The sequence below is a fragment of the Macaca nemestrina genome, chromosome 6 (genome assembly GCF_043159975.1).
Source record: "Macaca nemestrina isolate mMacNem1 chromosome 6, mMacNem.hap1, whole genome shotgun sequence".
Lineage (NCBI taxonomy): Eukaryota > Metazoa > Chordata > Mammalia > Primates > Cercopithecidae > Macaca > Macaca nemestrina.
Genome location: NC_092130.1, coordinates 19,942,105 through 19,955,279, shown reverse-complemented (window position 1 = coordinate 19,955,279; position 13,175 = coordinate 19,942,105).

The following is a 13,175-nucleotide window of genomic DNA, read 5'->3' as shown; positions in this document are numbered from 1 at the left end:
AGCTGCACTAGGCTCCACCCAGTTCAAGCTTCCGGGGGCTGCTTTGTTTACCTACTCAAGCCTCAGCAATGGTGGGCATCCCTCCCCCAGCCTCACTGCCACCTTGCAGTTAGATCTCAGACTGCTGTCCTAGCAATGAAGGAGGCTCTGTGGGCATGGGACCCTCTGAGCCAGGTGCAGGATATAATCTCCTGGTGTGCCGTTTGCTAAGACCCTTGGAAAAGCACAGTATTATGGTGGGAGTGACCCGATTTTCCAGGTGTTGTGTGTCACGGTTTCCCTTGGCTAGGAAAGGGAATTCCCTTCCCCCTTGCCCTTCCCAGGTGAGGCAATGCCTTGCCTTGCTTTGGCTGTCACTCGGTGGGCTGCACCCACTGTCCTGCACCCACTGTCCGACACGCCCCAGTGAGGTGAACCCGGTACCTCAGTTGGAAATGTGAAAATCACCCATCTTCCCTTTGCTCATTTTTAAATAGGATTTTTTTTTCTGTTTAATTGTTTGAGTTCCTTGTGTATTCTGGATATTAGTCCCTTGTCAGATGTATAGTTTGCAAATATTTTCTCCCATTCAACAGGGTGTCTCTTCACTCTGTTGATTATTTCATTTGCTGTGCAGATATAGTTTTAGTTTGATTTGGTCCCATTTGTTTGCTTTCACTCTTATTGTCTGTTCTTTTGAAGTCTTACCTGGAAAATCTTTGTCTAGACCAATGTCCTGAAGTGATCCCCTCACATTTGAATAGACATATCTCAAACGAAGACATTCAAATGGCCAACAGGCATATGAAAAAATGCTCAACATTAGTAATCATTAGGAAAATGAAAAATCAAAATCAAAACCACAATGAGATATTACTTCACACCTATTAGGATGGCTATTATCAAAAAGACAAAAAATTAACAAATACTGGTGAGGATGCAGAGAAAAGTGAACTCATACACTTTTGATGTCAATGTAAATTAATATAACCATTGTGGGAAAGAGTAGGGAGGTTTCTCAAAAAACTAAAAGTAAAAGTACCATATGATCTTGCAATCCCATTACTAGGTATTTATCCAAAGGAAAGGAAATTAATTTATCAAAGACATAGATACCTATATCTCCATGTTTATTGCATGTCTATTCATAATAGCTAAGGAATCAACCTGAATGTCCATTAACACATGAGTGGATAGAGAAAATATGGTATATGTACACAATAGAATACTATTCAGCCATAAAAAGGAATGAAATCCTGTAGTTTGCAGCACCATGGGTGAACCTGTAGTACTTCATTTTAAGTGAATTAGGCTAGACATAGAAAGATAAATGCCACATATTCTCACTCATGTGGGAGCTAAATAAATGAGCTCATAGAGGCAGAGAGTAGAATTGTGGTTATTAAAAGCTGGTAAGGGTATGGGAGGGGAGGATAGGGAGAGAATGAATACAAAGTTACAACTAAAAAAGAGAAATAAGTTCTAGTGTCCTATAGCACAGTAGGGTGAACATGGTTGGCAATAATTTAGTGTATATTTTCAAAAAACTAGAAAAGGGGATTTTTGAGTGTTCACAAAACAAAGAAATGATTACTATTTGAGGTGACAGATATGCTAATTACCCTAATTTGATCATTATACCTTGTATACATACATCAAAATATCACTCTTTATCCCATAAATATGTATAGTTGTTATGTGTCAAGTGAAAGTAAAAGGAAAAAGAAGTCAAGGTCATGAAAGACAAGGAAGAGCTGAGGAACAGTTCTACATTAAAGAGACAGGACAATTAAATGCAGTGTGCAATTGTGGGATGAATCTGGGACTGAGAAATAAGTTGGTAAAGAACATTATTGGGGGAAATGATGAAAATTAAGAATAGACTGGCTTTTGAAAAGAGGATTGTATTGTTGTTAAATTTCCTGAATTTGATAACTTGAAGGTTATGCAAGAGAATGTCCTTTTTCTTAGGAAATACATGTGAAAATGTATAGGGGTAAAAGGGCATGATGTATGCAACATACTTTCAAATTATGAAAAAAATGTATGCATAGGGCAAGCAATAGCAAATGTGGAATAACAATAAAAGTTGGTGAACTGCATGAAAACCATAGTTGAGTTCTTTGTACTCTTCTTGCAACTTTTCCCTAGCTTTGATTCTTGATATGGCTGGGTTTAAGTCTATTTAATCTTGCTATTCGTTTTCTATTTGCCCATCTGTTTTTTTTTTTTTTTTTTTTGAGACAGAGTCTTACTCTGTCGCCCAGGCAGGAGTACAGTGGCATGATCTTGGCTCACTGCAACCTCCACCTCCCAAGTTCAAGTGATTCTCCTGCTTCAGCCTCCTGAGTAGCTGGGAGTACAGGCGTCTACCACCAAGCCAGGCTAAATTTTGTATTTTTAGTAGAGATGGGTTTTCACCATGTTGGCCAGGCTGGTCTCGAACTCCTGACCTCAGGTGATCTGCCCGCCTTGGCCTCCCAAAGTGCTGAGATTACAGGCATGAGCCACGGCTCCTGGCCTGTCCAGCTGTTCTTTGCTTTCTTTTTCTTCTTTTTCTGTCTTCTTTTGGATTAAATATTTTGAAAACGATCTTCTTAGTTGACTGGTTAGAACTTTTTTTAGTGGTTGCTTTTGAATTTACGGTATGCTTCTTTAACTTATCATAGTATACTTCTAAGTGTTATTATGTCACTTTACTGATAGTATAGGAATCTTACAACAATATGTTCCATTTCTCCCTTCCTAGTCTTTGAGCTATTATTGTCATACATTTTTATTTTTTGATATGTTATAAATCCTATATTATATTGTCATTATTTTTGTTTCAGTGGTTAATTATCTTTTAAAGAGATTTGAATAATAAGACAACCTCTTCTATTTTTTTTGGTATACTCTTTATTCCTTTGTGTATATCCAGATTTCTTTCTGGTATCTTTCTCCCTCTGTCTGAAGAACTTTCTTCAACATTTATTTTATTTTTTAAAATTATGTTTTGAGACAGAGTCTCACTCTGTCACCCAGGCTGGAGTGCAGTGGTGCGATCTTGGCTCACTGCAACCTCTGCCTCCCAGGCTCAAGCGATTCTCCAGCCTCAGCCTTCTGAGTAGCTGGGATTACAGGTGCCCGCCACCAAGCCTGGCTAATTTCTGTATTTTTAGTAGAGATGGGGTTTCACCATGTTGGTCAGGCTGGTCTCAAACTACTGACCTCGTGATCCGCCCACCTCAGCCTCCTAAAGTGCCAGGATTACAGGCGTGAGCCACCGCGCCTGGCCTCAACATTAATTGTAATGATGGTGGAAAAGTCTTTAATGTGGAATTCTAGGTTCAGAGTGTTTTTCCCTTTTAGGTTCCTTTCTTCCCTCTCTTTCTTCTTCCCTCCCTCCCTCCCTTGTCCCTTCCTCTGTCCCTCCTTCCCTCCCTTCTTCCCTCTCTTCTTTTCTTACCTTCACCCAGCCTGGAGTGCAGTGGCATGATCTTGGCTCACTGCAACATCCACCTCCTGGGTTCAAGCAATTCTCCTGTCTCAGCCTCCCAAATAGCTGGGATTACAGGTGTACACCACCACACCCAGCTAATTTTTGTATTTTTAGTAGAGATAGGGTTTCACCATGTTGGCCAGGCTAGTCTTGAACTCCTGACCTCAAGTGATCCACCCACCTCGACCTCCCAAAGTGCTGGGTTTACAGGTGTGAGCCACCAAGCCCAGCCTGCCTTTAGGTATTTTAAAGATTCTGCTCTAGTGCCTTTTCACTTGCATTTCTTATCCTTGCCTCTCTGTCCCTGGCATGTTTGGTTGCTTTTTTCCTCTAGATATGCTCCTTACCCCAAATGCCCTGTAGCACATATTTTGAATGAGTGAGATGTGCCTTAATGTAGTTTTCTTTATTTTTTTCTGTGTTTGGAGTTTGCTGAGCTTGTTGGATCTCTGGGTTTATAGTTTTCATCAGACTTTAGAATTTTTCATTAAGTAGTTTTTTTCTGACTACCTCTCTTCTTTTGGAGACTTCATTTTTATGTATACAAGGCCTCTTGAAATTGTCCCATAGTTCACTGATGCTTTGCATATTTTTTTCCAGCCTTTTACTTTCTGTATTTCCTTTTTGTTTTGTTTCTATTGCTATATCTTCAGTTTCACTAATGTTTTCTTCCACAGTTTCTAATGTGTTCTTTTTTTTAAGCACCTTGTCGTGTGCACAGATGATCTACTTTTAATCCCATCCAGTGTACTTTTCGTTTTAGATATTGTAATTTTCACTTCTAGAATTTTGATTTGGGTCTTTTAAAAATGTCTTCTATGACTCTACTTAATTCTTTGAATATACAAAATACAATTATAAGGACTGTTTTAATGTCTTTTTTTTTGGAGATGAAGTCTTGCTCTGTCACCTGTGCTGGAGTACAGGGGCGCGATCTCGGCTCACTACAACCTCTGCCTCCTGGGTTCAGGTGATTCTCCTGCCTCAGCTTCCTGAGTTGCTGGGACTACAGGCGCCCACCACCATGTCCGGCTAATTTTTTTTTTTTTTGTATTTTTAGTAGAGATGGGGTTTCACTGTGTTAGCCAGGATGGTCTCGATCTCCTGACCTTGTGATCTGCCCACCTCAGCCTCCCAAAGTGCTGAGATGACAGGCATGAGCAACCATACCTGGCCTGTTTTAATGTCTTTGTCTGCTAATTTTGACATCTGTGTTAGTTATGGGCCAGTTTCAATTAATCTTTCTGCTCATTATGAATCTTGTTCTTCTGCTTCTATGTTTGCATGTGTATATTTTTTAGTAGACGCCAGATATTGTAAATTTTTGCTTTTTGGGTGCTGGGTAGTTTTGTTTTCTTAAAATATTTTTGATATTTGTTATACTTCAATATTCTTGAGCTTCCCTCTCCAGGATGCAGCTAGGTTACTTGGAAATAGTTTAATCTTTTCAGATTAGTTTAATTCTATTAAAATTTGTTTAGCAGGATCAGAGTAGCACCTAGTCTAGGGCTAATTATTTCCTTCTACCAGGGCAGGACCCTTCTTACTACTCTAGCCAATGCTCCATGGACAATGAGGTTTTCCAGTCTGGTTGGAGGGAATAGGCTCTATTTCTGGCCCTTAGTGAATTAGTCTTCCCTGTAATCCTTTCAGGTTGTTCTTTCCCAGCTGATACGGTTTGGATGTTTTGTCCCCTCCAAACCTCATGTTGAAATGTGACCCTCAAGTGTAGGGCTGAGTGGAAGGTGTTGGTTTGTTGATTCATAGGGGTGGATACCTCATGAATAGCTTAGTGCCATCACCTTGGTGATGGATGAGTTTTTGCTCTTAGTTCACATGAGAGCTAGTTGTTTAAAAGAGTCTGGCATCTTTCTTGCTATCTCTCTCTCTCACCATGTGGTATGCCAGGTCCCCCTTTACCATCCACCATGATTGTAAGCTTTCTGAGGCCTAACCAGAAACTGAGAAGAAGTTGGTGACGTGCTTGTACAGCATGCAGAACTATGAGCAAAACTAACCCTCTTTTCTTTATAAATTACCAAGTTTCAAGTATTCCTTTATAGTAATACAAACAGACTAACACCAGTGTTGGGTAGTTTTTTTTTTTTCACATAAATGCAATGAATGCATTCATTACTCTCCTGAATACTCAAGGTAGACTTTCACAGTGCTCTGGGGTTCTTTTTCTGTATCTTCTTCTCTCTGGTCCTCTCTTTTATGAATTCTAGCCCCTGTGGATTTCAAGGACTCTGCACTCTGCATTCTTAACTCAGAGAGTTTGCTGGGTTTTGCATGGGTTGCCCCTCCCTGTGCCCAGGCCTGGAAGGTCTCATAATGCAGTAAACTGGGGGCAATCAAGGGCTTGCCTGCTTTGTTTTCATTTCTCAGGTATCACTGTTTTTCATTGTGTCCTGTTTAGTGTCATGAAAACCTTTGTTTCATATATTTTGTTTGGTTTTTCAGTTGATTCAGGTGAGAGGGTAAATCTACTATTACTCCATCTTGGACAGAAGTACATATTCTTCTATAGGCTTGACATTATTGATGGTAAAAAGTTTAAAAAATAATTCTGGTTGCTGTGTATAGGGGAAGAATAGAAACAGAAGGCCACTGGTCCACGGAGAGAGGATGGACACTAGGAATTGGCTGGTGACAGTGGAGTTAGAGAAAGTAGATGCATTGGGGATGTATTTTGGAAATTGTATCAGCTGGTTTGGGCTGCTATAACAAAATGCCACAGACTGGGTGGCTTAAATAACAAAAATTTATTTCTCACAGTTCTGGAACGTAAGAAGTCCAAGAGGAAAGTGCCAGATGATTCAGTTCTTGGTGAGGATCCTGTTTCTGGTTTGCAGACAACTGCCTTCTTGCTGTATGCTCACGTGGAAGAGAGAGTTTTCTCATGTCTCTTCTTATAATGGCACCAATCCCATCATGACAGCCCTATACTCTTGACCTCATGCAAACCTAATAATCTCCCAAAGGTCCCACCTTCAAATACTATCACAATGGGGGCTATGTGTTCAACCTAGAAATTTTGGGGGTGTGGATAAAATTCATTCTATTAAAGAAATACATTTATAAGACTGGCTGTTGGAAGAGTTGGGCAGGAGTGGGAGTAAGGCTTGGTTTGAGGTAAATGAGAAATCAACACTTTCATACCCCACCTTCCTGTTTACCTCTTAGGTCTTGACTTAAAAATACCCAGCAATATGGTATTTCAAGAATGTGCTTCTTAAAACTAAATCACATCGTTCAGATAATATCTCCTTATTGGAAAGTCAGATATTCATAAAGTCTTGATAAATAGTTCAGCCACTTTATGCCTCACACACTCAAATGCATTACATAGTGTATGACTACATAATAAAACCATTGGTCCTTGGGGAAAACATTTACTTTCAAGTCACCTAGAGACTTTCCAAGTTTCTGCTTTTCAAAGATTGTGTCTGAATTATGCAAAACTTCCCCCACTACCTCCAATTTTCAGGGGTCAATATTCTTATTAGGGAAGAAAACACATGGTGTTTGCTGAAAAAGGCTTTGCTATGGATATCTTTATTAAGAATATTGTATTAGATGAATCTGTAGCAGGGTCTTCTTATCACTCTTTTGGTGAACCTAGTCCAGCCAGAAGAGGCATCCCCAAGAGGACCAAGGGACCCTGGTCCTGAGCCAATGTGTTGGACCTGCCACTTGACCCCCAAGGCAGCCAACAAATGGATTTGTAGCAGCCTGAGAAGGGGCCTGGAATCCAAGACAGGCTGGGCTATTGGAGCCTCTATTCACTGAGAATTTTGATCTAAGAAATACCTGAGCAGGCTGAAGTTGTGAGAAATGTGGAGTGGTCTTGACACAATTGGTGAAAGTTATGCTTGTTAGTGCACATAGAAGTCACTTGAGATGCTTATTTAACATGCTAGTTCCTAGAACTCAGCCCCAGAGATGCAGATTCCATTGTTCTGGCATGGGGCTCAGGCACTGGTACAGTGTTTTAAACCAGTCATTTTACGCATCTGGTCCAAGACTACATTTTTGGCCTTTAAAAAAAATTAATGTTGTTTCCTATAATCTCATTTGTTAACTTATTTTCTTTTTTTTTTTTTTTTTTAGATGGAGTCTCGCTCTGTCGCCCAGGCTGGAGTGCAGTGGCGCGATCTCGGCTCACTGCAAGCTCTGCCTCCCGGGTTCACGCCATTCTCCTGCCTCAGCCTCCCGAGTAGCTGGGACTACAGGCGCCCACAACCGCGCCCGGCTAATTTTTTGTATTTTTAGTAGAGACGGGGTTTCACCGTGGTCTCGATCTCCTGACCTTGTGATCCGCCCGCCTCGGCCTCCCAAAGTGCTGGGATTACAGGCGTGAGCCACCGCGCCCGGCTGTTAACTTATTTTCAAGGCTGAGCACACTGGCTCATGCCTGTAATCTTAGCACTTTGGGAGGCTGAGGCAGGAGGATCGCCTGTGGCCAGGAGTTCAAGACCAGCCTGGGCAACATAGCAAGCTCCCATCTCTACAAAAAAATAAAAATAAAATAACGTGGTGCTGCATGCCTGTAGTCCCAGCTACTTGGGAAGGTGAGGTGGGAGGATTGCTTGAGCCCAGGAATATGAAGCTGCAGTGAGCTAGGATCAGGCTACTGCATCTGAGCCTGGGCAGTATAGTGAGACACTCTCTCGTATATATATGTTGGGGGAGAGAGAGAGAGAGAGAGAGAGAGAGAGAATGCAAGAATAAGAACTTCTAAATACTTTTAAACCAGATGCACCAACTGTAAACATTTTGCCACATTTGCTTCTATCTCATTATACACACACACAGACACACACACACACACACACACCCCCCATATACTTTTTTCCTAAACTATCTGAAAGTAGTTTGCACATATCAAGTCCCTTTATTCCTAAATCCTCTAGTATATATTTCCTGAGAATAAGGCTAAGGCTATTCTCTTACACAATCAAAATATGGTGATCAAATTCAGGAAATTTAACAATACTATTGTCTAATCTTCAGTCTGATATCACCAGTTACCCTGATAATTTCCTTTCTATAGCTCAGGGCCCTATCTAGAGAGGAGGGAGACTCAAACTCCCTGAAAACAGCTGATTCACAGAGACTCAAGGCAGACACTCAAGGGCAAGGACCTCCTGCTACATAGACCTGGGGCCTCCTTGGATTGAGGGCCAGCATCTCCAAGACTGGCCTTTGGGATGTTTCTATTCCTACTGATGCCCCACTGAGGTTCTTGGATTCCCCTATATATCCACCTTATTATTTCCATAGCACATTCTCCCCCATCTCCATTGCTTAAGGCAAGCACACAAGTCTTTATTATTTGCAACTGAGAGTAGGAAAGGAAAGAGAAAATAAATGGAGAGGAAGAGAATGGGAGAAGTAAGTAGTGAAGTAGCAAACCAAGCTATTTTGCCCTTATAAACCTAGAAATTGCTAGATGACCTTGGACAAGTTACATAACATTTACAAGCATCAGAACCAACATCAAAATAAAACTGGCTCTTACTGTGTCCTAAGGGTGGGACAATGGTTTTAAGAACTGAACCTTGGAAGCTGTTATGATTGGCAAATGAAAGGATGGGGAAAAGTCTACAGATCAGGTTCTGTACTTAAGAATGTCCTACTTTGTCATACCCATATATCTACCTTCATGTGGATATTTGCGCAAGTGTTTCTTTTATTTTTTTTTTTAAGAGGGGGTGAAAGGAGGAACTGAGTGCACATGACATTGGTAGGGCTGAAATAAAAAACCCCGATTTAGAAATCTGATACAAAAGCAAAGTCATCGTTTTCAAATCAAAACTTGGCTCTGCTTCATTGGCTTGCCTCGTGCTTCTGCACAGGCTTTCGAGGGAGGCTCCCAGGCACATGTGCCTAGAGGCCATCCTGCTAAGTGTGCACATTGGAGCTGTAAGGGCAAGGGTGGCTGCTACCTCACACTGGCTCTGAGAAATATCCAGAGAATGACTCCTTGGCATGAAGTCCAAACATCTTATGTGGTGATCTGGTCCCACTGCAGCCCATCCTCCATCCAGTCACATTCTACCTCTGTTGCTCCTCCACCTCTCAAGGGCCATCCTACTTGCTGTTTTCTCTGCTTGAAAAAATATTTTTTCCGGTCTTTGCATTCTTAAATCCTACTTCCGTTTCTGTGCTCAGCTTTGAAACAACTTCCTAAGTTTCCAGGGAAACCCAAACTTGGGGTAGGTGCTCCTACATGAAATCCCAATATCCCATGAATTCTCCTCTCTGAGCATTACTGTGATTGTCCGTTCACCTTCCTGGACTCCCAAGTCAATTTTATGGTCTGTGAGATCAAGGACTGTGTTTTCTTCACTGTTGTATTTATGGTTTATAACACAGCAGGTGATGCACAATAGGTGCTCGATAAATATTTACTGAATGAATGAAAGAGAAGCAGGCTCAGGGCTTCTGACAGGTTGCGAATTAAAAATAAAAGAGTAAACTGTGTTTGGTAACATGACACAAACCCACTTGTACCCCCATTTCAACCTCCAACTGTCAGGGTAAGCTCGGAATTTTTGCATTAACTAGAAGTCTGGAGTTGGTCTTTAACTTCTTCCTCACCTTCTCTAGTTAAACATCCAACTGGTCACCAAACCCTAGATAGTCCACATCCTAGGGTAACTCAGGTTCTTTCTCATTTCCATTCTCACTTTGGTTGCCCTCCTCACTTCCTTGTTGGGTCAAGAAATTCCATTGTTCCTCAACCTTCAGCATCTACTTTGTTCTAAAAGCTCCTCGTCACAGGATTTGAAACTTTACCAAGATTGCCCCACTGGTCTCCCATGATGGAGGTACCCATTCCGGGTTCTTGGTTGTTCCTCTGACATATTTACTGCGGCATTCTCTTGATTCATGTTGCTTCCTTAGCAAGGAAGTCCTGTTTTCTCTTCTTTCCATCCCCCCGCCCCCCACCCCCACCTATTGAAGTTCTACTTATCTTTCAAGGCTTAGCTCAGATTCCTTTTCTAAACATCTTAATTCTCTGAATCTATTTTGTTCCTGTTTTCAGATAGCATGTTTATATAGGGAGGAATGGTGAGTTATCAAAAATAAAGAGGTTCCTGATTTTGAGAAAGGAAGTAGAGTTCAAATAGAGGACAATACCTGTCATAACATTGGCCCACACTTGTCATACTTGTTCCCGTTTACTAAGAACCAGGGATTAGCATTTCACCTGCTTTATCTCTTTTATTCTTCATAATAGCTCTATGGGGGTGGGAAGAGTAGGCTCTTTGAATATCTTTATTTTGAGGATAAAGAAACAGAGGTGCCGGGCATGGTGGCTCACACGCAGCATGTGGGAGGCCGAGGCAGGCGGATCAATCAAAGTCAGCAGTTCGAGACCAGCCTGACCAATATGGAGAGACCCTGTCTCTACCGAAAATACAAAATTAGCCGGGCGTGGTATCAGGCGCATGTAATCCCAGCTACTCGGGAGGCTGAGGCAGGAGAATTGCTTGAACCCTGGAGGCAGAAGTTGAGCTGAGATCGCGCCATTGCACTCCAGCCTGGGCAACAAGAGCAAAACTCTGTCTCAAAAAGAAAAAAAAAAAGCAATAAACAAAACAAACTACAACAACAAAAAAACAGGTGATCTGATTTTCCCACAGTCACACTGTAAGGAAGTGGTGGATCCTTGGTACATCTTGAATCAACTCCCTCCAGAGTTGGAGATGGTAACTTCTGTGCCCTCCTAAAGGAAGGAGCCAGGTCTCTGGCATGGCTAGTGTATGCAGTATGTCATTTTGCACATAATAAATGCTCCACGGGTGTTTTAAATAAATGCATACTTTCTAATTGGTATTGACAGAGTATGATCTTTCATTATCTTCTATTATTAATATTGATAACAACACGGTACATAAATGTGGCCCTTTTGTTTATTGAAATAGAAACTCTGCACATGAATGATGAGAAAAATTAAACAGTACAAGAGTGTATAGAATGAAAATAAAGTTTCATTCCCTTTTATTCAAGCCGCCTAATCTAAGCCCCAGGGGCAACTGCTGGAAACAGTTTCTTGTTTATCCTTCCAGAAAAATTTCATGTATAAATCAGCATACGTGAATATAGATTACTTTGAAAAAAACCCAAATGAGAGCCTACTATACATTGCTCTGCATCTTGCTTTTTTTTCATTTAGAAATGGTTTCTGGAGAACGTTTCATTTTTGTGCATACAGATCTGCCACATTCACTTTAGTATTGTACAGAATGGATATGCTGTGATTGATTTAATGACAACCATGTTGATGGACATTTAGATTATTTCTCCTAATTTGAACCTATGAAAATGCTAGAGTATTAGCACTCTTACATATACTTCTTTGCTCTCATGGTAAGTGATCTGTATCCTCTTGCGTGTAAATGTGGACTCTTGTGAGGTAGCTCTGGGAAACTGCTCTTTTTTTAAAAAAAGTAGAGCATGGAGGTTTTTAGAAATTTTTTTTGAACAAAGCATTGGAGGGAGGAGGTCAAGATCTTGCACATTTTCAGAACAGGTCAGATGGGGAGGTTATAAATATGGAAAGATTATGGTGCTTTCTCCCATAAGCAAAACCCATAAATTTAGTATAAGGAAATTTTAAAACATCAGTTGTTTCCCCTCAGGAAACCACCTTGGTATTTTTGTTGAAGTCCTTGTTGCTTTTGAAACATTACTTTTTGGCATCCCTGCTTTTCCGGGAGCCTCAGCACAGGCTTACCCTGTCTCCTGCACCAAATGGAAGGGAGAAATGAAGCAGTGCAAAGAACAGTGGGTCCCAGGCCCTGGAACTAGCCAGGGTCAGGGCTCGGAAAGGAACTGAGTATGAATTCACAGCCCTTGTCCCAAATGCCAACTCTACTGAGACCCACAGAAATGTCATGCAACTGTCAGAAACTAACGCGGTCTCGACACACATATCCCAAACCTGGGCAACAACCCATAAATACATGTAGCATTTTTTTTTTTTTTTTCTGAGACAGGGTCTCATTCCATCACCCAGTCTAGAGTGCAGTGGCTCACTCAGTCTGGACCTCCTGGGCTCAGGTGATCCTCCCACCTCAGTCTCCCTAGTAGCTGGGACTACAGGTGCACACCACTAAGCCTGGCTAATTTTTAATTTTTTTGTAGAGACAGCATCTCCCTATGTTGCTCAGGTTGGTCTCGAATTCCTAGGCTCAAGCAATCCTCCCACCTTGGCCTCCCAGAGTGCTGAGATTATAGGTACGAGCCATCATGCCTGCCATGTAGCCTTAATTCCTCACTTTTATTTCACAAGTGCAAACATGCAGTGCCAAGAGACTTAGAAGCCTGCTCTGGGTCAATAGCATGTTAAATGTCAGCCGCCCCCTGCCCCAGAAGGATACATCACTAGAGATGGAACTGCGATTTACAATGTTCTAATAGGATATGTGGAGAGTAACAGTAAATGGGTCTCGGGGGCCTAATGTAGGCTGACACTGTTCATCACTCACACACTCTGATGGCCACATTAGTAGCCTGGAGGATGACCTTCAGCTGCCTCTTAGATAATATTTCAAGCCTCACAATGATATTACTTGTGTCCTCTTGACATGGCTGCAAAAGCTTCCAGCCACTGCACTGATCAAGGTACTTATCTGAGTTGGCAACACTTCCTGTTGAAAGAACCTTTAAATCAAGACTTTCCAGAGGAGGTGGCAGCCTT